At 43.8% G+C, this 26,310-nt stretch overlaps 1 long non-coding RNA gene across 1 annotated transcript; it reads right to left on the bottom strand.

The window, feature by feature from the left end:
* Nucleotides 1-399: 399 nt before the first annotated feature.
* LOC145523240 (uncharacterized) lies at nucleotides 400-26,047 on the bottom strand. The gene is made up of 4 exons (XR_014066446.1): nucleotides 25,967-26,047; nucleotides 25,535-25,567; nucleotides 14,080-14,196; nucleotides 400-697 (listed from the first exon to the last, which is right to left on the bottom strand). It is a non-coding gene; the product is annotated as an uncharacterized LOC145523240 (long non-coding RNA).
* Nucleotides 26,048-26,310: the final 263 nt, after the last annotated feature.

Genomic DNA, 26,310 nt, shown 5'->3' with positions numbered 1-26,310 from the left:
GCCTAGTATTTGCTAACATTTAGCACAGTTATTCCCTGGGCTGGGAAGATGCCCCTGGAGAAGGAAATGGCAACTCACTCCAGTATTCTTGCCTGGAAAATCCCATGGACAGAGGAGCCTGGTAGGCTACAGTCTATGGGGTCAGAAAAGAGTCGGACATGACTTAGCAACTAAACAACACAGTTATAAAGAAGATCTGGAAAAATCCATAGAGTTTGAGTTCTAGGGTTCCTGACACTGGTAAGATGGCTTTGGCTTCAATTTACATAATTAGAGAGAAATAGTTATGATGGGATCTGGCGACTCAATCCAGGGTCTGGGGACATAGTTCATAAGTCTGTAATGGTGTTATTATTCAAAAGAAGAAGGATGCAAAATAGCTAAACATTTGGACAAACCTAAGGAACGCTGACATTCTTTTATCTCGAACACTTTTCCAGAAGCTATAAACAGCCCAGTGGGTAGTAAGTTTTCCTCAGCCCCTTCACTAGCAGTGTTTTTTCTGGGCAGCCAGTCCTGAGGTGGCATGAAATGACTTACACTAGAGGGGGAAAATAAGATGCCTCCAAGGTGGGCGAAAGGACATCATTGGCCCAATGTTGGGAGATGTCTGAACATCATGTCCTGGCCTTCGAGTTTTCATGGGAAGCTGGTCGAGTGCCGCGTTATTCGTGCAGGAACATTGAAGATCTCCATCCTTTCCTCCAAGAAAGGAAACAGAAATGTGGAGAAATGTTATATTCTACCTCCGCTCCTCCTTTCCTGACCCTCCTACTCATTTTGAAATCCATCTCTAGGAATAGTTCTGTCTTTCTTGAGACCCAATCCACAAAATGCAAGACAGGGCAAAAGACATGTTTTGGCAAAGAGAAAGCAAGGGAAATTTTCTTCCTTACGTTCGTCTGGAGTTCTTAAAAAATCTAGCTGGGATATGTATTACTTTTGTAATGGAAAAGAAAAACTTCAGGGAAAACTTTTGACTTGGGCTGCATAAGTTCATGGGAGAAGGTGTTAGTTCCATCTGAGTCTCTCTGAGAAGTTCACGCCGACCATGTGGGGTCAATATCACCTCCCTGCGCTCATGCATTATTTGCTCAGTAGGAATTCAGCCTTGGCCACAGAGTGTAGAACATTTCAACCTACTTTATCTTTGCTTTGGAAAGAGGTTCCATCTAACCTTTTATGGTGTAATGGAAAAAGAAAGCTCTTTTAACATTTCTATACACAACAGCTTTTCAAGGATGATGATCAGAAATATACATAAGATGCTGAATTTCCACCTGTGTGAGACTGCCCTATGGCAGGAATTCCAGTTGTGCCAAGGCCAGTGTTTGAGAGCCTTGATTTGGGGGGCTAGAAGCCCTTGAGTGCCAGATTTATGACCGTTTCCATGTCTCAACACCTGCTCCAGGCACATTCCTCTTAATTTATGAAACGCAATTGCTCTAAAGGGTACAGGCCTGGGAATGCAGGATTGAAATATTCCACCTGGCCAGACACTGTTGTATGGACTAATTTAAGGCTTTGCTCATTTTAAAGGGGATATTTCTCATCCGCGATAAGGGAACTTTCCATGACTTGTGAAGTATTATAAAGCAGTCAATCCTGCTTGAAATGCTCAGAGAATATCCCTCACCAAAGGTCATTTGCTATTTCCATCTTCAGGGTTAACTACTACTCCTGAGGTTCTTGTCAGAGTGAAAAAGTCCTTTTCCTTTTTTCTTCCTTCCCTTATTTTTTTCTTCTAACAGTTAGTTCTTGAGTCTGCAGACCAAGTCTAGATCTTTCTCCTAGAAGTGAGTGCCATAGCATCCCTTTTTAAGAGCCTCAGTCATGCCAGGGAATCATTTCTAGTCTAGAATCATCTGGATCAGAGAGATTCAATCCTCCAAAGATATCGATCTTTCTAAAGACAAGCAAAACAGCCCACCCATGCCATTCTGTCTGCTTCCAATGAACTCACTTGGCTGCCAGATGAACTGTGGGCACAGCTCTTTTGATACATCCAGCTGGAAGAGGCACCACTGTCACCCACAACACACCTTTGCTCATGAACCTTAGACTCTTGGGAACTATCTGTTCAGCACAGAGGGGACCCATTATCCAAGGTGACAAAGAATGACTGTATGTGCAGAGTATATATAGATTTGTGCCCCTCATAGGTAAGATATAATGTCCCCTATAAAAGGAGATATTGTTGTTCAGTCGCTAAGTTGAGTCCAACTCTTTTTGACCCCATGAACTGCAGCATGCCAGGCTTCCCCATCCTTCACTATCTCCTGGAGTTTGCTCAAATTCATGTCCACGTGAATGCCATTTAACCATCTCATCCTCTGTCACCCCCTTCTCCTCCTGCCCTCAATCTTTCCCTGCCCTCAATCTTTCCCTGCCCTCAATCTTTTCCAACGAGTAGGCTCTTTGAATCAGGTGGCGAAAGTACTGGAGCTTCAGCATCAGTCCTTCCAATGAATATTCAGGGTTGATAAAAGGCGATATCAAGACACATCAATTGTTTGCTGCTGCTGCTGCTGCTAAGTCACTTCAGTCGTGTCCGACTCTGTGTGACCCCATAGACAGCAGCCCACCAGGCTCCCCCGTTCCTGGGATTCTCCAGGCAAGAACACTGGAGTGGGTTGCCATTTCCTTCTCCAATGCATGAAAGTGAAAAGTGAAAGTGAAGTTGCTCAGTCGTGTCCAACTCTTAGCAACCCCATGGACTGCAGCCTACCAGGCTCCTCCATCCATGGGAGTTTCCAGGCAAGAGTACTGGAGTGGGGTGCCATTGCCTTTTCCCATCAATTGTTTAGGCTGAATCAAATCAAAAAAGCAAGTTCTTTCAAATTCTGCTTACTTGAATGAGTTAAAGCAGAGCAACCTCAGTCTTCTGATTTTGCTTTTCAGACATGTATGTGTGCGTGTGTGTGTGTGTGTCTAGATAGAGCCATAAAGACACATAAACTTTTCTTTCAGCTGACAGTGAAATCGACGTAGGTTTCAAAAACACCTAATTCCTAGGAGAAGTGGACCCAGACTAACTGGCGTAGTTTGGGTATGTGTGATAATGTTGGTTGTCACTCTGTTATGATTTGCTTTTAAATATTTATTTGTGAAATATAAATCTTGCTAAGATTGAAATCTGTGAGAGAGAAGTGACTCTTGCTTTTGCTGCTGCTTAATGGAACAGTTGAATCTTCTTGGAAAACAGAAAGATTCCTTGTATAAACACATCATCCTAGTGAAGTATGAAATAACAATTCTAGAAAATGCACTCCTACCCCTTCACATCTACAGATATGTCACTCTAGATCATAGTCTATCTGGTTCACCAGCTACAAAAAATGTGAGTGACTCTGAAAATGCTGAAAAATTAGAGTCTATGTGATTAAAATGACAAGCATTCAGTTGAAGAACTGAAAAAACATCACAGGACATTTCCAGATTCCTTTTCCATTGATCCATCCCCGTGGCTAATACAGTATTTGTTATGCAAAAATGCTCAGTCACTGTTCTGTCTTCCCGGTGGACTGGTCTGATTTCCTTTTTTTTTGAAATTTTATTTATTTATTTTTTGGCTGTGCTGGATCTTCACTGCTGCAAGGGCTTTTCTCTAGCTGCGGCAAGTGGTGGCTACTCTAATTGCAGTGCTTGGGCTTCTCATTGCAGTGGCTTCTCTTATTGCAGAGCACAGGCTCTAGGGTATGTGGGCTTCAGTAGTTGTGGCACATGGGTTCCATAGTTGTGGCTCCCAGGCTCTAGAGCATAGGCTCAAGAGTTGTGGCATATGGGCTTAATTGCTCCACAACTCTGGGATCTTCCCTGATCTGGGATTGAACCCCTGTTTCCTGCATTGGCAGGCAGATTCGTTACTATTGAGCCAGCAGGGGAGCCCTGTGGTCTGTTTTTTTTTTTTTATCAGTCAGAATGATGCTTTAGAATGTCAATTTTCATTCCATAAAAAAGACTAGGTCTGAGCTTCAAAGGCTGCAGGACATTAAATGTGTACAAGTGCTTTGAATGGCCACTTTCCCACGAATGATGAATTTGCATCCTATAGTCATGAGCTGTGATAGGCATGGGAGCCCCATGTCTGGAGACTTGTTAGGAGAGTACATCCTTTCCTACCTCTAATGTATGTGGGTAAACTATTCTCACCTGTAAATGTTCTAGTCTACTTGGTCAGTTAATCCAATCAGCAAGCATTGTTTTCATTGAGAGCCAGAACACTGTACCATCGTGTAGCCAAAGGCCCTTCCTGTAGTGGATGGGAAGGGATATGGATGAGGAAAGGATGGTACCAACAGGGAAGGCATCATCCATTCTTTGAACAACAGTTTACTGAGTGTCCACTTTGTACCAGGCATTGTACTAGGATTACAAAGGCACAGCCTCTGCCTTCAAGAAGCTCGTGGAATAGGAGGAGAGATAGGTGTATAAATAGACTCAACGTGGTAAGAACAATGGTTGAGACAAATTAGACTCAGGTTTCCCTCCCTAAGCAGCACTGACCCCTAAAAGAACACGTATTGACCGGATGTCAGTGGGGAGGAGGGAACTCTGGGGAAGGGGTCAGTGGTGCCCTGGAGCTGGTTCAAATCAGTTCACTAGGAATGATCATTAAATATTTAGGAATCTTGCAAGCTGGTTGTAAAACATGGTCATTATTAACAATTGAATTGTATTCATTTACAATTAGATAATATGAAAAGCAAAGATAACAAATACTGAAAATGTATTACTTCCTAATTACTGCATTACATTTTACTATTATCTATGCCTCGAGGGTTTTTAGGGCTATTGTATTAATATGTGTGTGATGGAAATATTGTCTAATGGTGGCTACTCTTCCCAGTTCCACATTCACTCACATCAGGTTCATCTGAAATTGGCTATGATGGCCATGTTTATACCAGAAAAGACACAAGGGCTACAGATCAGGGATTATTTCCTCCCCAGAAGGTCATTTAACAGTGGGTGAGGACAAGACCACAGAAAATAAAAGTGGGCCTCCAGGCTGTGCGGAGAGCTGGGGAGAGAACCCAGCGGCAGCAAGGCATAGGAGGCCAGACCCCGTGTGAACTTGCAGCCGCCTTGAGGAGCTGGGGCCTGAGACTTCAAGGAGGTTTAGGAGGGGTGATCTTCCTCACAGAAGCGGGGAGCATCACCTGCCTGGAGAGTGGCCGAACTAGAGGTCAGGGACACCTGCCAGGCTAGATGGACTCGCTCACTGTGGGGAAGGCATATTCTGTGAGCCCAGGGCACTGAATTTTTGGTGTTTGGTCCATGAGTACCGGGAGAGACTATCCAGCAGACAACTGGCTGCTTAAAGGAAGCTGCAAAGGCAGCTGGGCTGGGGACCTGGGCTGGACACCATCTGTGTAGGGACAGTAGTGAAAACTTTAGGGCATGTGAGGCTGCCAAGGGGAGTGTCTAGAGTGGAAAGAACAGTGGGCGGAGGAAGGAGCAAAGGGGAGAAGCAAGGTGCTTCTTCAGAGACTCACATTCAGAGACTCTCTTTTGAGAAGGAAGCAAGAGAGAAGGTCAAGAAGAGGGTTTCAAGAGGAAGGAGAGAGAGAGAAAAGGAAGAAGGAGGGAGAGACCTGGCGTGAATGTTAAGTCAAGACAGATCTTTCTTCACTCAGAACAAATGAAGAGGAAAATAAAAAAAACACGTGACCTGTGAAATAATCCTGTATCATGAAGATAAACACAACACTCAAGAAATGTTAAAATTACATATTAAAAGAAAAAAACTACCATAGAAAACAGAAGTAAATTTAAGCTACATTTGTTAGAAGGCAAAATAAAAATTACAGGCTCCATGAAATAAATGGTAAAAAATGAGATGAGTCAACATTGTGATATAAGGAAGTTGTCAGAATTAAGAAAATAATGAAAGAAAGCACTTAATGACAGTGGAATTTTGAAGGAATTTAGCATAAACTATGATTAGAACTGACACAAAATAAAATTCAAGCCATGAAAAGAAAGACTAGCTTGGGGCTTTATTTCACATAGAGAAAAGGACAAACAGGTCAAAATTATCTGAAACCAGGTCTGAAAGTAGAAGATAAACAACAGAAGTCTAGTTTTTTAATAATATTATAAGGATAATATATGATAATATAAGGCTATTAGAAAAGAAAATCTTTTTAAGTTGAAGCAAGACCTACAATCATTGATCAAAGCTCATTATGTGTCAGGCAAAATTAATAAGAAGAGTCCAAGATTAGACATACTCTATTGAAACTGTTGAATATTGACGGGAAATTTAGCAATAATATGAAAGGACCAACACAAAGAAAACATCATTTAATTTAAAAATACATGAATGGAAAAATGTATTGGGTCCTTGATTAGAAGGAATTCCATATTACAGAGATATTAATTCCCCTCAAACTAACAAAGCTAACTAAAGTTAATGTGATCCTAAGTAAAATGCCAGTGGGATTATTTTCAAAATTTTCTAAAAAGTGCTTCTGAAATTAATTTGAAGTAATTAAAAACTGTGGAAAATTCTGAAAGAGATGGGAATACCAGACCACCTGACCTGCCTCTTGAGAAACCTGTATGCAGGTCAGGAAGCAACAGTTAGAACTGGACATGGAACAACAGACTGGTTCCAAATAGGTAAAGGAGTGCGTCACGGCTATATATTGTCACCCTGCTTATTTAACTTATATGCAGAGTACATCATGAGAAACGCTAGGCTGGATGAAGCACAAGCTGGAATCAAGATTGCCGGGAGAAATATCAACAACCTCAGATATGCAGATGACACCACCCTTGTGGCAGAAAGTGAAGAAGAACTAAAGAGCCTCTTGATGAAAGTGAAAGAGGAGAGTGAAAAAGTTGGCTTACAGCTCAACATTCAGAACACTAAGATCATGGCATCCAGTCCCATCATTTCATGGCAAATAGATGGGGAAACAGTGGAAACGGTGGCTGACTTTATTTTTGGGGGCTCCAAAATCACTGCAGATGGTGATTGCAGCCATGAAATTAAAAGACACTTACTCCTTGGAAGGAAAGTTATGACCAACCTAGACAGCATATTAAAAATCAGAGACATTACTTTGTCAACAAAGGTTCGTCTAGTCAAGGCAATGGTTTTTCCAGTAGTCATATATGGATGTGAGAGTTGGACTGTGGACTCCGGGAGTTGGTGATGGACAGGGAGGCCTGGCGTGCTGCAGTTCATGGGGTTGCAAAGAGTCGGACACAACTGAGTGACTGAACTGAACTGAATTAAAAACACTTGATAGGAAGATGCTGAATACAGGGAAGAAATAAATGAGAGTGAGGAAATAGAGTTGGGTATAGACTATTCCTGGGCTTCCCAGGTGGTGCTAGTGATAAAGTACTGGCCTGCTAACACAGGACGCTGAGAGACATGGGTTTGCTCCCTGAGGCAGGAAGATCCCCTGGAGGAGGGCATGGCTACCCACTCCAGTATTCTTGCCTGGAGAATTCCCTGGGCACAGAAGCCTGGCAGGTTATAGTCTATAGGGTTGCAAAGAGCTGGACATGACTGAAGCGACTTAGCATGCATGCATAGTCTATTCCTATTCAGGTTTGTATAAAAAGAAGAAGAAAGGTGTGATTGAGTCATATGAGAGTTTTTTAAGGTGAAACACAAAGTTAAACAGTCGATGGGAAAAGACTGAAAATTTAGGATAGTAAGAATGCCCATGGGAGAATGTACCAGAGGAGACAAGGAGAGGTAGAAAAAGGCACAGACATCTCTAACTAGAAGAGAGGATATTCCATCCACAAAGTCTGGAATTGTGAAGAAACATAAGTAAAAATTTAATAATAAGAATACATAATAATATACAAATTCATAATAACATAAACAGTGAAATAGTATTACAACAGCTAGTGTATTAAATTGATGCAAACCTAATATGTTGAGCATTGTGCTGAAGCTGAGGAAATGATGGTCAACAAGACAGACATGGTCTAGACCCTCTTGGAACTTATAGAGTCCAGAGGGCAGACAGACAACATGCAAATAAACAAAATAACTGCAAATTAGGATGAAACATTTGGAGGAAATGAATAATGGCAATAAGAGTAATGGTGGAAAGGAGGAATGACAGTCCTTAGGGAGGCCCCAAAAGTCTTCCCTGAAGATGTGATATTGAAGCCAAGAGCCCAGAGGGGAGAGGGCACCTGCCGTTCAAGCAGAGAGAGGGGTGGTCCAAATGAGCAGTGGGCGGAGACCCTGGGTGAGGTGGGACAGCGCGGTGAGGCCAGTGTGATCAGGCGACGTGAGGTCTGGGGGAAGGAGGCAGGGAGGCAGTCATGCAGGACCTTGGAGGTGACAGCAGGGTTTTGAATTTTTATCTGAAGTGCAGTGAGAAGGCACGGGTGAGCTAGTACCGCCAGACTGGCACATTTATCTCCAGGCAAGAATACTGGAGTGGGTTACTATTTCCTTCTCCAGGCAACCTTCCCCACCCAGGGAGCAAACCTGCGTCTCCTGCATTGCAGGTGGACTCTTTACTGCTGAGCCACCAGAGAAGCCCACAGAACTTGGTGGTGGATAATCAAAAGAGAGGGAGGAGTACAGGATGATCTGCAAGTTTCTGGTGTGAAAACTTGCTCCCCACTAGAAGAGATGTGGTTGGAGAGTGCCCAGAAATGAACAGATAAGACTTGATAATAAGTCAGGCAGGGCAGGCTAAGGCTGGCTGCCAGGGCAATGCGGAGACCTTCCGGGCTCTGAGATCGGATCCGGATGAAAGCAATGTTGAGAAAGTTGTTCTAGGATGAGCGTGTCATGAATAAAAAGAGTGGCGAGGCAGGCCAGTAAGTAAGGAAAATGAAATCGAAAGTCACTCCATCGTGTCCCACTCTTTGTGACCCCATATCCCCTGGAGAAGGAAATGGCAACCCACTCCAGTATTCTTAGCTGGAGAATCCCATGGACAGAGGAGCCAGGTGGGCTACAGTCCAAGAGTCGGACACAACTGAGTGACTAACACTTTCACTTTCCACTCTATACAGTCCATGGGATTCTCCAGGCCAGAAATACTGGAGTAGGTAGCCTCCCTCCTCCAGGGGATCTTCCCAACCCAGGGATCGAACCCAGGTCTCCCACATTGCAAGCAGATTCTTTACCAGCTGAGCTACCAGGGAAGTCCAAGAATACTGGAGTGGGTAGTCTATCCTTTCTTCAGGGGATCTTCCTGAGCCAGGAGTTGAACCGGAGTCTCCTGCATTGCATGCAGATTCTTTACCAGCTGAGCTACCAGGGAAGCCCACCGGGGCATAATTCAGGGCAGTGAGGATGTTGAGGAGGGACTGAGAAATTTGGAAGAAATAGTTGGCAGCCCTTGGAGATAAAGAAAAGAGAATCAAAGGTGAGATGAAAGATGAATGATGCCAATGTTCCAGAAAAAGACAGGTGGAGAGATGAGGCAATTTCCAATAATGTTTTAAAATGATGACAGGGCTCCCAGACGGAAATGTCCATCAGCCAATAAATACAGTTAACGGCATCAGATGTGATGTCCAAACTGGTTGCCAGATGGACTGCATGCTAGGTAACTGAGGGTGATTTTCTCTCTCACATGTGGATTCACAATCTTCCAAAAATGTGAAAACACCAACATTCACCTAACATTCAATCTGCATTTGCTAGTCAAACCATGCTCAACATAGCTAATCTCTGAAAATTCGGAAGTTTCCTTTAGGTGCTTACCATGCTTCGGGGGCACCATTAAGAACATGAGTTATGGTTGATTTGAAACTTTGAGATAGAACTAACATGGTTTGGGAAAATGTCCTCTTTGAACCTCGATGAAATGTACAAAGACACTGATCTCCCCCTTAGAGGGCTCCTGTCCTCTCCCTTCTCAAAATTTACACATTCTTTTTCAGTATTAGCACAACTGACTAACATTTTATTTTCTGTCTTTGCTTTCCCCACCTATCTCAGAAGCCATATGGCAGGCAGCTAATAATGTGGTTTGCAGAGCAATATACCTGGCTGCCTCTGCTCACAGCACAGCAAACACTTGCTCCACCCACTCAGTCTCCCCTGTCTCCCCTGCTGACAATCCCCTTCTCCCCTCCTAGCTTCCGTGTCTTATCTTCCTTCCCTTAAATGCCTTTTTCTCTTCCTGCTTCAACAACTTCTTTCTTTCCCTCCGGCTCACTTGTCTTCTGTCTCAGTTCGCCTGCTCACCCAACTTCTCCCCTACAGAGCTCAGAGATTCAGAACAACACTTGTCTGAGCAATGACTGCCCTCCCTGACTTCTGTCTGTTAAAAAAAGAAAGAAAGAAAAATCCTTGTCATCCAAGCTTCATGACTGCCTGGATTCCAGATAAATTAAGATTTATTATGTGTATACAATGGCGACCCCCAGGCTCTGCACCTTGAATGCGTATCACGAATCATTGGGGAGAAGAGTCGAAGCAAGCAGTGTCTTTGTTTTATCTGGAAAACATTATTTTTATAATTATTGAAGAAGATAATAAACAGAATCAAATTAATACTTTGCATGGCCAGAACAGTGGTTGAGGTCAAAAGTCACTGAGAGGGCAGCGTGGCTCTCCTTGGGAAGCTTGAATATTGCATCCACTGTGTCCTGTGTGAGTGGACTCGGGACAGCAGAGTGACCCACAGACCATCTGGGAACCTTCATTTGCTGATCCTTTACTTAATGCTTCTCTCTTTTCCTCTCTTCACCCCAAAGCCAAAAAGCAAACAGGAAGGTAAAAGAGTTGGGAGATTTGTTTGGGATAGAAAAGGATGGTTGAGTAGAGGGAAAGCTTTCCTTTTTTCTCGTCTCATAATGGATGGCTTTCCACCCAACCAGCTGAATCACTGCATAATTAGCTTTACTTGTTAAGATGAACCGAATACTAGGACTTTGGAATGGTCACTCCATCAATTCAGGCTTTTAAAAAACAAAACAAGATGATATTATGTAAGCATCAGTGTGGGGCAAATGGCTAATACTGTGGCCAAAATCCTTGGCTGACCTCAGAGTAATCAATTCAGGCATAAATAACCTCGGGGTAGAAGTTTCCTGGGTCAGTCACCTCTAACTATGTTCCTTCAAAGTTGAGAACAAGACTCTGAATTGGCCCTTTACTCACTAAACTGATATTCTGTGGCCCCAAATACTCATTTTATTCCAGAGAGATATGGCTTTTCCTCAAAGCTTCTGTTAGGAATATAGACACAAACCAAAAAGAACTCTTTTAAGTAACTACCATGTCTTGGTACGCCTTCTCTCCGTTTGTGTCTGACTCACTAATTACATGCTAATGGGATTTTTCACGTTGAAATGTGTATTAAATGTTGAATCATTGCACTTCCTTGGCAATCCAGTGGTTAAGATTCTCCACTCCAGTATTTTTGTCTGGCAAATTGCATGGACAGAGCAACCTGGCAGGCTATAGTTCCCGGAGGTCACAAAAGAGCTGGACACAACTTAGTGACTGAAGAACAACTACAAACCTTAGTATAGTACATTTGTACAATTGATAAGCCAATATTGATATGTTATTGCCTAAAGTCCACAGTTCACACTGGAGTTCACTCTTGGTGTTCTATATTCTGTGGGCTTGACAAATGTGCAGTGACATATACCCACCATTACAGGGTCAGAGAGAATAGTTTCATTGTCCCCCAGATCCCCTGTGATTTTCTTTGTTGTTCTGCCTTCCCCGTGGGATCTCTGGAAACCAATGATCTTTTTAACGTCTCCACGGGCTTGCCTACTCAAGAATGTCATAGTCGGTATTACATAGCATGTGGCCTTTTCAGACTGGCTTCTTTCATTTGGCAATACGCATTTAAAGTTCTTGCACATCTTTCTGTGGTTTCATAGCTCATTTGTTTTCATCACTGAATGATATTCCATTGTACGGATGTACCACAGTTTGTTTATTCATTCTTTTTTTCTATTATTATATACCTCCCATGTACTCTATATTCTACTTAATTCTAAGAAGGCTACCAAAAATTCTAAAATTGCTTTATTTTCAGGGTTAGTTCTAATTATGACATTAAAATATATGTTAGACAAAATAATATAGAAGTATATTTGAAAGCATTGAAGTATACAGTTTGCACCAAAGAAATGTGTGCTATGAGAGTGAAGTTCTCAAGGAAACATGAGTCTCTTGAAGTTAGACACATTTTTTTTGCATATATGTGTCCAGGGTCCAAAGCATTCATCAGAGTTTCAAAAGGATATGTTACACCTCCACCTAATAGTAAGAACCATCGCAGAGATGAGGAGGGTGCAAACAATCACTATGACACAAACAGATGGAGAGGAGCTAGTGACAGTGGTAGGGCTTGACCTGAAAACTGAAGGGTGATGGTAGGGTCTGGTTTGGTGGAGCAAGCAGCACATAGCAAGAGTAGAAGGGGGAAAGTCAGGTGGGGCTGTGAAATAGGGAGGAAGAATAGATCTGAACTGGGAAGGGATGAGAAGCAAGGTTGGCTAAGAAAGAGAAGTCCTTCAAGGTCCAGCAGTCACTTAATTTGAAATTATAAGCTGCAAAATGTCTTATTCATCCCAAATACAGTGCCCCATGCCAACTGTTAGTTTGCGTTGTATGAACTACACACACACACACACACACGCACACTCATGAGTGATACCCAGAAGAATATAGCTTCCTGGTTCCCTTTGCCATGTCTGTGGGGAGAAATTCTCCTGTAGAAGAGCTCTAGATTAGCAAGTCCGTGTGAAACCATGAACCCTGACCTGGAAGGAAGGGTGGAGGAGAAAGGAGGGATGGTTCCCTTCTGTTAAGTCAGCTTCATCTCAGCTCTTGGCTCTGAAACACTTTGCTCATTTTCCACTCTATAGCATGGATGAGAAAATGCTCTGCAAACTGGAGAGCACTTTGTAAATGTTCCTGCTATTATGCTGCCCCAACTCACGTGAAATATGTTTCCTTTTCTTCTCTGCTTTTCTAAATCAAATCCATCCCTAAATGTCTGGCTCAAAATTTAAGCTTTTCTTGACTATTTCAGCAGACTGTGATCTTTCCATCCCCTAAAAGTCAATAGAATTTATAATATGCATCTTTCATTTGGCCAGTATCACATACTGCCTGGATATTATTTGTTTGTTCGTTTCTTCTGGGTTTCTCTTCTGCCTAGCACTACAAGATTGTGAGAGGTGTTCACTGATGGATGCCATCTGCTAAAACAATGTCTGGCACATAGTAGACATTCAATAAATACTTTTAAAATGTACCTGTGACAAATGGGATACCTGCAGAGATGTTTTACACTATTTTTCTTCCTCATGAAGTTTTATGCCATTCACCTGATAGATAACCATTCGATTGCATGTGTAGAGCTGGTGATCCTAGTTAGCCATGAATTTGGCAGGCTATAGACAAATAGCCCACATTACTCTTCTTGGTGTAGGTCAGATGATGTCACATCAAACACACATCACTCCTCTCTTCCATTGCCATTTTGCCTTGTTTCCTACTAATGGTCTCTTATCTGAACTTCATGCGTGTGTGCTAAGTCGCTTTAGTCATGTCCGACTCTATGACCCTGTGGACTGTAGCCCGCCAGCCTCCTCTGTCCATGGGATTCTCCGGGCAAGAATACTGGAGTGGGTTGCCTTGCCCTCCTCCAGGGGAGCTACCTGACCCAGGGATTGAAACTGCATCTCTTACATCTCCTGAATTGGCAGGCAGGTTCTTTACCACTAGCACCACCTGGGAAGCCCCTGTCTGAACCTCAAATAATACCAAGTGGTGCTTATAACTTAAAAAGTGCATTTTTCAAGACATCTCTTTTGGAGGAAAGGAGTGAGAGTAATCCTTTCTCTCCTCCCTCATTCATCCTTCACAGCAGACTTGACCTAGTAGACAAAGGCCTGGCTCAGAGCAAGCTCAGCTCCTACGACTGTCTGAGTAGACAAGGTGCCTGACCCTTCTCACTGTTCCACATCCCAGCTAACCAACTTTGCTTCGTGGAATTCCTGAAGCACAACCACCTACATGGCTATGAATGTTTTAATTTGAATACTGGAGTGAGTTGCGATGCCCTCCTCCAGGGGATCTTCCCAATCCAGGGATCAAACCTGTGTCTCTTGAGTCTTTTACATCGGCAGGTGCGTTCTTCACCACTAGTACATCCTGGGAAGCCCAAAGTTTTCTAGCAAATTGACCTAAAAGACAGCATCTTCAACCTCTGGGAACTGCAGAGAGAATAAAGACAAGAGAGTGGGTGATAAAACAGGCCAGAAGACAACCACCAAACAGATCATGAGTCAGGCTGATTGGCTCTTTGCCTCAGAGCGATTGCGTCTCCACCAAATCTTGCAGGGCCGGGGTCCAGATCTCAGCCTTGTGGTTTTGATAAGTCTATTTTTGTTTGTTCTCATTTTACCCAAGAGTCATCAGGATCTGATGAGTTGATTCACTCTAACCAAACCACAGACTGGCTTTGTTTTTTCCCCCAAATCACAGCACCAGTATATGAGAGCGAGGGATCTACAGGCCAAGTATTTGGTCCTATTCCCTTCTGCCCTGGGCTTCCCAGATAGCTCAGTGGGTAAAGAATCCACCTGCAATGAAGGAGACGCCGGTTCTATCCCTGGGTCAGGAAGATACCCTGGAGAAGGGATAGGCTACCCCCTCCAGTATTCTTGGGCTTCCCTCGTGGCTCAGCTGGTAAAGAATCCACCTGCAATGCAGGAGACCTGGGTTCGATCCCTGGGTTGGGAAGATCCCCTGGAGAAGGGAAAGGCCACCCACTCCAGTATTCTGGCCTGGAGAATTCCATGGACTGTGTAGTCCATGGGGTCACAGAGAGTCGGACGTGATTGAGCAGCTTTCATTTTCACTTCTGATAGACACAAAACTGATAAACTGCGTTTCTAAAGGGGAAAGAGCTTGCCAGGCATGGAGGCAGAGTCTCCAGGGCACTTACTGTGGGGAACAGCATAACCTGATACACACACAAGTCCTGCTTTGGAAAGTGCTTTCCCAGGGGATAGAATGTTACAGCGTGGAGACACAGAGACACATTCTTCCTCGTCACTTTTTTCTAGATTTCATGAAAACTACCACCCGTTTACATGTCATCATAAAATGCATCTTTGGGGGCTTCTCTGGTGGTCTAGTGGTTGAGAATTTGCCTGCCAACGCAGGGGACACAGGTTCTATCCTGGGTCCAGAAAGATCCCACATGCCAAGGAGCAACAAAGCCTCCATGCCACAAGTCCTGAGCCCACACTCTAGACCCCAACTGCTGACCCCATGTGCCGCAATGACTGAAACCGTCGAGCCTAGAGCCTATGCTCTGCAATAAGAAAGGCCACTGCAACTAGAAGCCCTGCAACAAAGAGAAGCCTTGGCTCACTGTAACTAGAGAAAGCGCATGTGCAGCAACGAAGACCCAGCGCAGCCAAAAATGAATAAATAAATTTTTTTAGAAAAGAAAAAAAAATGCATCTTTGTTTATGTTTAGTATCTTTATCCCCCCTCACACTTGAAAGGGGCTTCCCTGGTGGCTCAGATGGTAAAAAATTCGCCTGCAATGCAGGAGACCGGGGTTCCATCCCTGGGTCAGGAAGATCCCCTGTAGGAGAGAATGGCAACCCACTCCAGTCTTCTTGTCTGGAGAATTCCAAGGACAGAAGAGCCTGGCAAACCCCAGTCTATGGGCTGGCAAAGAGTCGGACACGTCTGAGCGACTAACACTTTCACTTTTATTTTCCCCTTTAAAATTGGAGTATAGGTGCCTTGCAATGTTGTGTCAGTTTCTGCTGTACAGTGAAGTGAATCAGCTATATGTATACATATATCCCATCTCTCTTGAGCCTCCCTCCCAACCCCAACCTCATCCCACCCATCTAGGTCACCACAGAGCACTGAGCTGAGCTCCCTGCGCTGTACAGCAGGTTGCCACGAGCTATCTATTTTACACACGGTGGTGTATATACGTCAATCGCAGTCTCCCGATTCATCCTTCCCTCCCTTCCCCCACTGTGTCCACATGTCCATTCTCGACTGCTGCATCTCTATTCCTGCCCTGCAAATAGGTTCATCTGTATCATTTTTCTAGTATCTTTAAATCATACTTAAAATTCTTTTAATTCCAAAGTATGCAATCATTGGCTCAGTGGTAAAGAATCTGCCTGCCAATGCAGGAGACACAAGAGACCCAGGTACCATCCCTGGGTTGAGGAAGATCTCCTGGAGGAGGAAATGGCATCCCACTCCAGTGTTCTTGCCTGGAGAATTCCATGGACAGAGGTGGATGGCGGGCTACCTTCCATGGGATCAAAAAGAGTCAGACAAAACCAAGAAACCGAGCATGCACACATGCATGCAATCATTTCGAGAAAAGGAAAAAAGGGAAAAACAAAACAAACTCCAAAGATGTGCAAAGGAAAAGTTAATCTTCTTACATCTCCAGGCCTGACCCTTGTCCTGACAGAAGTAGAATGACTGGGGTAAGCAGCTTTCGGCACCCTTTGCCAGGATCACACAAAGACACACACAGCACAGTCGGGAGTTTTCAAGTTCTTTTTACAAATGTGGGCTGACATGAGGCAACTTACTCTGAAACTTACTTAATTCACCAATGAATATAATTCAAATCCATTATTTTTAGCTACATCATGTCTCCTGCTTTGGGTAGATAATGCCCAGGGTCCTTCTTCAGATCAAAGTCTAGTCTTTGACCATGACAAGAACAATAAAGTATTCAGCAATAAGGTTTCAAACACTCCAGTGCCTATATTGTTACATATTCATATTTTCACCTGTAGAAACTGGATTCCCCAAAGTGAATGCCTTTTTTAAAGAAATGGTAGCTTCTGTTTTTCATAAATTGCAGTGAATTTTGTTGACCATTTCTTAATGACACAAAGATAAGGACCTTATTTTTTATCAGAAAAATCTGTCTCCTCATTACACAAAAAGCTGATAAAACCTATGGGGTGTGAATTCTCATTCACCATGGGACAAAGTCCCTGATTTAAGCATTTTGCCCTTTTCATAGTGTCTGAGGATGTTTGAGCTGGCCTAGCCCAGTGGGCACTTAAATAAATATTCGTTGAGTGTTGAATACATGAAAGTCATCTTGTTCAAGTTTTTCATTTCACACATGGGGAAATTGAAGCTCAGAGGGTTAAGTGAGGCACAGCTAGGGTGAAAGGGAGGAAAAAGTCCAAGCAATCTAAGCTGCAAAGAGATTTAGGAGCTTGGAGTAGGGAGGTGAGGACTTTGGGTTGTGGCCATGAGTACGGGACACACACAAATGTCGAGAGAAGAAGACTTACAGAGTTTGTGCATTAAGAATACGATTCTTTTTTGATGTTTTCTTGAGTGGCAGCAGCCAGGGTTTAAATTTAACTTTTTTATTGTGATTATTTCTTGAAACTGACCTCTATTTCTTTGAACATGACCTGGTGCAGAACCAGACCTTTGGTGGTTCAAGGACTGTGAGGTTTCCTATAATCTGCATTCCTGCTCCTGGACACTCCCACAGACCCATGTTTCCTAGTCCCCATGTGGTTAGAGGAAGCCACAAGACTGAGTTGCATCTCTTGGAGTGAGGACAGAAGAGAGGAACATCACGCCTAGGCCTCACCCATGGAAACCTCCCACTGGGAACCCCCATTCTCTCTTGTTTCTCAGCTGGAAGCCAAGGACCCCAAGGTCCCACACACCAGTGGAGGAAGCCTGAGTCCCTGCATCACTGCTCGGAAGGCCACCCGCTAAACACTGACTCTGGACTGCTATGAGAAGTCAGCTGCCATCGTGTTAGGCTGTTATAGCTTTTGATCTGTTACATCAGCCGTGTTACATAACTGGGGCCATGGCTTCCACTGTATCTGTTAGGGTTTCTTTTTGTTTGTTTGATTTATGAATAAGCAGACATAAAATCTAGAACCTGTATCAATCAACAGTGCCATCATGATTACACCCACTAAGTCATACAAAGTTCATGTGGAGACCTAAACCTCCTACCTTAATTACCATAAGACTGAATACATAGGAGCAAGGGAGAAAATGGTCTGACATTAACATTTTTCCTTACTACCATGTAACTTAATTTAGTTTGATCCCAGTGCAAACTTGATTTCTTTCCTCCAGGAGTTTAAGGAATCATTTCTCTTTTCAAGCATTGTTTTCTTGCCAATTGCTCTTGCCTGATCGCTCATGCGGTATAGGTTTTGTTGTCTTGACAGGAGGGGAGATTTACCAAATAATTGTTTCAGTTTTTCTTGCTTTAAAGGTAGGATAAAAGGTGAATAGAAAACAGTTGTGGAGGAAAAAGAAAAGAGGATGAAAGGAAACTAGCAGGACTTGAGCTGTTCCTGGGCTTCCCAGGTGGCGGTTGTGGTAAAGAAACCACAAGATACAAGAGATGCAGGTTTGATCCCTGGGTCAGGTAGCTCTCCTGGAGGAGGGCATGGCAACCCACTCCAGCATTCTTGCCTGGAGAATCCCATGGACAGAGGAGGCTGGTGGGTTACAGTCCATAGGATCACAAAGAGTTGAACATGACTGAAGCAACTTAGCACGCACACAGGCACAAGCTGTTCCCATTGTCAAAAAATCATACTGTTAAAGGTAGTGGTTGAAATAAGGGACATTTGAATACTCCTTTCAAGCATGAAACCCAAAGGATGCTTTTGGCCCCTGCATTTTAAACTAGAGCTCCACTGGCTCTATAGCTAAGACAAATTATTTAGAAAGCCTGAGATCCTGATGCAGCCTTTTGGGCTAGAATGATTGCCACGTGGCCACAGGTATGTGAGATAAAGGGCCGTTATTGTAGAGAGGTGGGTACATTTGATGATGAGGAAGAGATGATGGAACATATAAACAGATGCTTTGGCATTTTACCCATGGGCCTAACTAACTGTATTGTTCAGATGACAAAGTCAAAGTCGCTCAGTTGCATCTTTGCAACCCCATGGACTATACAGTCCATGGAATTCTTCAGGCCAGAATACTGGAGTGGGTAGCCTATCCCTTCTTCAGTAGATCTTCCCAACCCAGGAATCAAACCAGGGTCAACTGCATTGCAGGCGGATTCTTTACCAACTGAGCTATCAGGGAAGTCCTCAGATGACAAAGCAGCAAGGGGGTTGAAGGAAGAATTGACCTAGAACTAGACCTCAAAATACTCTAGAAGAAAATTCTCTCTCAGGATACAATGATCTGAGACCATTGTAAAAAGATCACGGGGTTGTAAATTTTATTAATAAAGAGATACTAAATGTATAGCTGTAGCCTCCTTGGTGGCTCAGTGGTAAAGAGTCAGCCTGCCAAGCAGGAGACAAGGGTTCAATCCCTGGATCAGGAAGATCCTCTGGAGAAGGAAATGACAACCCACTCCTGTATTCTTGCCTGGGAAATCCCATGAACAGAGGAGCCTGGCAGGCTACAGTCCATGGGGTCACAAAAGTCAGACCTGACTTAGTGACTAAAGAGCAGCAGCAGCAAATGTATAGGCATCTTCTGTAACTTCTCCAATTATTACAAAACAGACCAAAAAGTGAACAGGTATATCTTGGAGTGAGGGTATGTGCTAAACCCGGTTGAAATGATACACCATCACACCAAGGATGTGATTCAGCAAATAGGCGGGTGTCATGCATACAGAGCTGGGAGAGGGATTAAGTCTTCTTTTGGCTATAGTTTACAAAGTGGGATTGATCTGAACTCAAAACCTTATAGCTTTTGTTTCCAACTTCCCTTTCCATTTTTCACTCCCTACCAGCTTGGACTCTTGCTCAAAAATATTCAGGGCTTCTCCCTTGCTGATAAAAATACAGAGTTGAACATCCTTGCTTGGTACTAAAGGCCGTCCGCAGTATAGGTCCAATCTAGCTGTCTACAAGTATTTTGCATTCATTCTCACTGAACCTCTGTCCTCTGTTGAGCTGGGCAGTCTCCATTCAACACGCAACTTTCATCCCTCCATTCCCAGTCCTGAGCCTTTCCTCTCTGCCTCCCCTCGTCCCTCCAGTCAGATCCTGTGATTTTCTGGGCACAGTTCAGCATTCTAATGCCTCCCTGTTGGTCTAGCTCCCCCCTCCCAAGGGCAGGTACACAGGATAGTGTGCTTGACCTGATGCTCTTCTGACAGTCTGGAAATTCTCAATAATTTCTGGACCAGAGGCTCACATTTTCAACATGCACTGGGCTCCATGAATTATGTCACCAGGCCTGTGGGTGGGAACTATTTATGTGGACAACTCCAACACACCGCTTTGTGTTTTTATTTAATTAAAAATAAAGACAAAGTTTTTAACACTCCCAGAGCACTTTCTGTGTACAAAGCAATTTTACACACACCACTGCATCTAAGGGCTTCCCTGGTGGCTCAGCGGCAAAGAATCCCCCTGCCAATGCAGGAGACATGGGTTCAATCCCTGGGTCAGGAAGATCCTCTGGAGAAGGAAATGGCAACCCACTCAAGCATTCTTGCCTAGGGAATCCCATGGACAGAGGAGCCTGGCGGGCTACAGTCCACACAGGGTCGCGAAGAGTCAGATATGACTGAGCAACAACAAACCACATCTAAACCACCAGACAAACCCATGGAGTGAGGAGGCTGAATTTCAGCAGCAGCTGTGGGTCTCCAGGCATTTCTGAATCCATATGAAGCCTTTGAGCATTTCCCTTTTAGTCTGTGTTCACATTTTCCAGCACCTCTTGCTCTGTAATTGTTATAAAATCGAAGTTCAGAGTAGCATATGTTCACCACTCTGGCCTCTAGTATTCATTTCCTTTAGCTGGTATAATCAAGCACCACACACTCCGTGGCTTAAACACCAGAAATGTATTGTCTCACAGTTCTTGAGGCACAAAGTCTGACATCAGTGTCTACAGGCCATGCTCCCTCTGAAACCTGGAGGGAGATCCACCCTCGCCCCTTCCAAGGATGCTCCGGCAGCCCTTGGCACTCCTTGGCTCGTGGGTGCATCCCTCCAACTTGCCATCTTCACAGGGCTTCCTCCCAGTGTCTCTGCCTTCACATGGCTGTCTTCTCATAAGAACATCAGTTCTTTTGGAGTAGCACTCACACTGCTGCACCACCACCTCATCTTGATTTAACTAATTACATCTGTAATGGCCCAGCTTCCAAGTAAGGTCCCATTCTGAGGTGTTGAGGGCTAGGACTTCAACATGTCTGTTTTTGGTGGGAGACACAATTTAACAGGTAATATTCCCTCCACCCCCACCCCATATGCTGCTAGTCATTAAGGTCTATAGATTCCAACTTTGGAATGTCTCTCTCTTTTTCTAAAAAAAAAAAAAAAAGAAATTATTTTGCTGTGCTGGGTCTTAGTTGAGGCTTGTGGGATCTTTAGTTGCAGCCTGTGGAATCTAGCTCCCTGACCAGGGATCAGACCCAGGCCCCTGCATTGGGAGTGCAGAATCTTAGCCACTAGACTACTAGGGAAATCCCTGGAATGTCTCTTGAAGCCAGTCATTTCTGCTGTCACCACCACCATGGCCCAGGTCTCACTCATCCTCTGCCTCCTAATCTTATGGCCTCTGATCTATTCCCACTCTGCAGTCAATAAGGACTTTTAAAAACCCTGATCTTGTCACCCTCTAACTTTCTGTTATCTCTTGATACATCCCAATGCTTTGATGAGGTTTATAAGGCCATGCATGACTTGGCCCACTGCCCCCTCCCATCTCCCTCCATTCCACCTTCCCCATCACCCTTCCTCTTGCCAGCCTCTTATTCATCCTCTATGCTCCAGGCAGAGTGAATTCCCCCAGTTAAGGGCCATGAGCTCTCATTCCCCAGACCCCCACACTACCAGGAACTCTGCCCTGCTCTCTTCATTCTTCAGTATTTGGCTTACATATCACTTCCCTGGGATGTTTGGGCAAAATTAGCCCTAAGGGGGGCATCCACAACCCTCTCTTTTTTGTTATCTATAAAAGAGACTGCAAGGAGATCCAACCAGTCCATCCTAAAGGAAATCAGTCCTGAATATGCATTGGAAGGATTGATGCTGAAGCTGAAATTCCAATACTTTGGCAACCTGATGTGAAGAACCGACTCATTGGAAAAGACCCTGATGCTGAGAAAGATTGAAGGTGGGAGGAGAAGGGGGTGACAGAGGATGAGATGGTTGGATGGCATCACTGATGCAATGGACGTGTAGTAGGCTCCGGGAGTTGGTGATGGACAGGGAGGCCTGGAGTCCACGGAGTCGCAAAGAGCTGAACACAACTGAGTGACTGAACTGAAATGAGCTGAACCAAAGAGAATCCTGAAATTGACAGCCATGTAATTTCTGCCTGGCTTCTTCCTTCAACCCCAAAAGGAAGGCAAAGGTTTAAGTCCATCCACACAACAAAATCCTGAGGTGCTTGGGGGAAGAAAAATCTGAGGGTAAATTAAAAGGAGATTTAATTATTCTTGTCAAGCACTGTGAGTTTGAATCCACCTTAGTGTTGTTCCAGAAATGCAATATATATATATATCTCACTTGGAGTCACTGGTTCATCCTTGACTATGGCTCTAAGACTAAATTTCATGGGCCTCAGAATTTCATGAGTTACTCTCCTACACATGGGCCCTTTGTCCATCAGAGCATTAATCACATTATACTGTTGTGTGTATACTCATCTCTCTCCCCACTAGACAGCAAATACCCAGTACAGGACCAGGTGCATGGTGGGTAAGCCCTCTAATGATTGACTGATGAATGAATAAATGATGGAAAAGAAACAAAGTCACAGACAGATGAAGAGATTTGCCCAAGGTTGGACCACAGGTAGGATGTAGAGGCAGACATTGAACTTGGACTAGCCTAAAAGCCACATCCTTGGGCTTCCCTGATGACTCAGTGGTAAAGAATCTGCCTAAAATTCAGGAGATGCCAGTTCTTTCCCTGGGTTGGGAAGGTCCCCTGGTAGAGGGAATGGCAACCCACTCTAGTATTCTGGCCTGGAGAATCCCATGGACAGAGGAGCCTGGCGGGCTACAGTCCATGATGGGGTCACAGAATCAGACATGACTGAACACACACACACACAAGGCCACATCCTTAGCCAGAAGCGATGAGCTCTAGGAGCCCAATGCCTGGGTCTGCCTTGTCACAGTTGCATTGTCAGTATGGTCATCCTTCCGTTTCCATGGTAGGGGTGGGATTCAGGATCTCCCATGTATACGAAAGTCTGGGGAGCCTCAAGTGATAGATTGATAGTAGAGTCTTCTCCTTAGAAATTACTAACTGAGGTTGGTCAAATCTGAGAATGAAGAACCCTGGATATGGAGGGCGACCGTACATACCTGTTCAATGAGAGAGAAATAAAAAGAGGCTAATAAAAGAGAAAGGAAAGGAGAGAGAGACTGTAAAGATAAAGAAAGAGGATAGAAAATGGAGAAGGAGAGGAGGAAGGGAAGTCAGAGAGAAGTCAAGAGAAGTCCATGCTTCCTACCTAGACTGAGTTAGTATCTCTGGCCTCTCTCACTCCCCTAGTATTTACGGTTCTCTAGGATGTTCCAGACACTGTTCTAGATTTTCACGACACATCAGCAAACAAAAGAGACAAAGACTCCAGACTTTGTGGAGCTTACATTTTAATAAGGGGAATCAGATGATCAAAAATGAACTTAAAAATAAGTAAGTAATATGTTAGGAAATAATAAGTACTATGCAGAAAGATAGTAGAATAGAATAAGGGCAGGGATTCTTATCCTGGAGTTCTGTATCCATGAAGGATTCATGGATAGAATTCAGGAGATCTGTGAACTTACAAGGGAAAAAGAAATGACTTCTTTATTTTCATGAACCTTGAATCTTCAAATCTGACTAAAGGCAGCTAACCACAGGAGTAACTGCAGAACCTGTGATATGTTACCAATGGAAGTCACAGGTATTGTTATATTGTATTGACAGTTGCTATGGGTATCTTGAATTATTTTTCATATTCATTAAATTTTGTAACTATTGGGCCTGCAGTTAGATTTTGTTATTCAATGTCTTTAATCAATAAAGAAACATACATTTGGTAAGTATCTCAATGTGATTAGATTTTTTTGTAACCTTATGTATCTTTCTAAATGCATCTTAAAGCATTTCTCTAAGAAGCCTGTCCCTAGGCTCCACCAGACTGTCCAGGGAGTTCATGGAAGGAAAAAGGTTAAGAATGTGGGGGAAGGGAAACGGGGTGCAGCAGAGGACAACGGGGGTGAGTAGACAGGGTGGGCAGAGTCAGTCTCACGCCTAATGTCCTCTTGAGCCGATGTAGTCCGTGATCTCCTGGGCTGTCCCCAGGCATGGCCTTGGCTTTGCTCAAAGTTCAGACTCAGGTGACTCGTGATGTACCTTGTTATTCACCAATGTGCTTTCCGGAGGAAAGAACTCTGACCTCTCCCTGCCGCCCACCACCTTCCCCTCTCAGTGGTTATTTACAACAGGATATAACACCTGGGCTTTCCAGGTGGCGCTAGTGGTAAAGAACCTGCCTGAGAGGGTGTGGAGAAAAGGGAACCCTCTTACACCGTTGGTGGGAATGCAAACTAGTACAGCCACTATGGAGAACAGTGTGGAGATTCCTTAAAAAACTGGAAATAGAACTGCCATATGACCCAGCAATCCCACTGCTGGGCATACACACCGAGGAAACCAAAATTGAAAGAGACACGTGTACCCCAATGTTCATCGCAGCACTGTTTACAATAGCCAGGACATGGAAGCAACCTAGATGTCCATCAGCAGACGAATGGATAAGAAAGCTGTGGTACATATACACAATGGAATATTACTCAGCCATTAAAAAGAATACATTTGAATCAGTTCTAATGAGGTGGATGAAACTGGAGCCCATCATACAGAGTGAAGTGAGCCAGAAAGAAAAACATCAATACAGTATACTAATGCATATATACGGAATTTGAAAGATGGTAACAATAACCCTATATGCGAGACAGAAAAAGAGACACAGATGCATAGAACGGTCTTTTGGACTCTGTGGGAGAAGGTGAGGGTGGGACGGTCTGAGAGAATAGCACTGAAACATGTATATTATCATATGTGAAACAGAACACCATTCCAGGTTCGATGCATGAGACAACTGCTCAGGGCTGGTGCAATGGGATGACCCAGAGGGATAGGATGGGAAGGGAGGTGGGAGGGGGGTTCAGGATGGGGAACACATGTAAACCCGTGGCTGATTCATATCAATGTATGGCAAAAACCACTACAGTATTGTAAAGTAATTAGCCTCCAACTAAAATAAATAAATTAAAAAAAAAAAAAGAACCTGCCTGCCAATGAAGGAGACATAAGAGATGCAGGTTTGATCTCTGGGTCAAGAAGATCCCCTGGAGGAGGACATGGCAAGCCACTCCAGTATCCTTGCCTAAGAAATCCCATGGACAGAGGAGCCTTGTGGACTAAGGTTACAGTTCATGGGGTGGCAAATAGTCGGCAAGACTGAAGTGACTTAGCACACATAACATTCAGGAGTTTAGAATCAACAAAACAGGGTCGAAAGAACACAAGGAAATTCAAGAATATTAAAAATAAATCTTACTTTTTGTTGTTGTTCTGCCTTCTATTGAAACATCTAAATCAACCAGACAAATTAGTCAGGCAGTATATGTCTCCTCAAGAAAAGATAAGCAAATCGGCAATTTCTGAGTGTTGATGAAGTGTATCATCTATAGCGAATGGGATGTGAGCTGAAGATACTGCCATGTTTCAAAAGGAATTCTTTAAAAATTCAAATTTATCTCACATGTACAGTGAAAGTCCTCAGGCTTTTGTGACAAAAGATCCTTTTTTAAAAACAAAAAATTACACTTTGAGGCTGCTGAAGAGTTTTTAAAAATCTACAAATAGACTAAAAAATAAAACTATCTGGAAATTACAAAATTAAATTCTTCCTTATACAAACGAAGATGCTGTGAGCTATAAGTTGCGGGCTTCCCTGGTGGCTCAGCAGTAAAAAAGAAAAAAACTCCACCTGCAATGTAGGAGATGAGGGTTTGATCTCTGGGTCAGGAAGAATGACAACCCACTCCAGTATTCTCACTCAGAAAATCCCATGGACAGAGGAGTCTGATGGGCTACAGTCCATAGGATCACAAAAGAGTGGGACACAATTGAATGACTCAGCACACACACATGAGCTGTAAGTTATGAGAGCCCCAGCTGAAGGAGGCTTATGACCTCACTCCTCTGACTTAACAAGAAGCTTGGAAATTAGTGATTCATGTCCAAGATGTCAAGGCTCTGGGTTGACACCTAACACAGCCTCTTCTCAGACCAGTGGCTGCCCCAGACCAGTGGCTGTTGAACTTCCCTTCT

Source organism: Giraffa tippelskirchi, chromosome 10, assembly GCF_054371585.1.
Source record: "Giraffa tippelskirchi isolate mGirTip1 chromosome 10, T2T-mGirTip1v1.2.pri, whole genome shotgun sequence".
In the NCBI taxonomy this organism is placed as follows: domain Eukaryota; kingdom Metazoa; phylum Chordata; class Mammalia; order Artiodactyla; family Giraffidae; genus Giraffa; species Giraffa tippelskirchi.
This window is presented reverse-complemented; position numbering and strand designations above follow the sequence as displayed.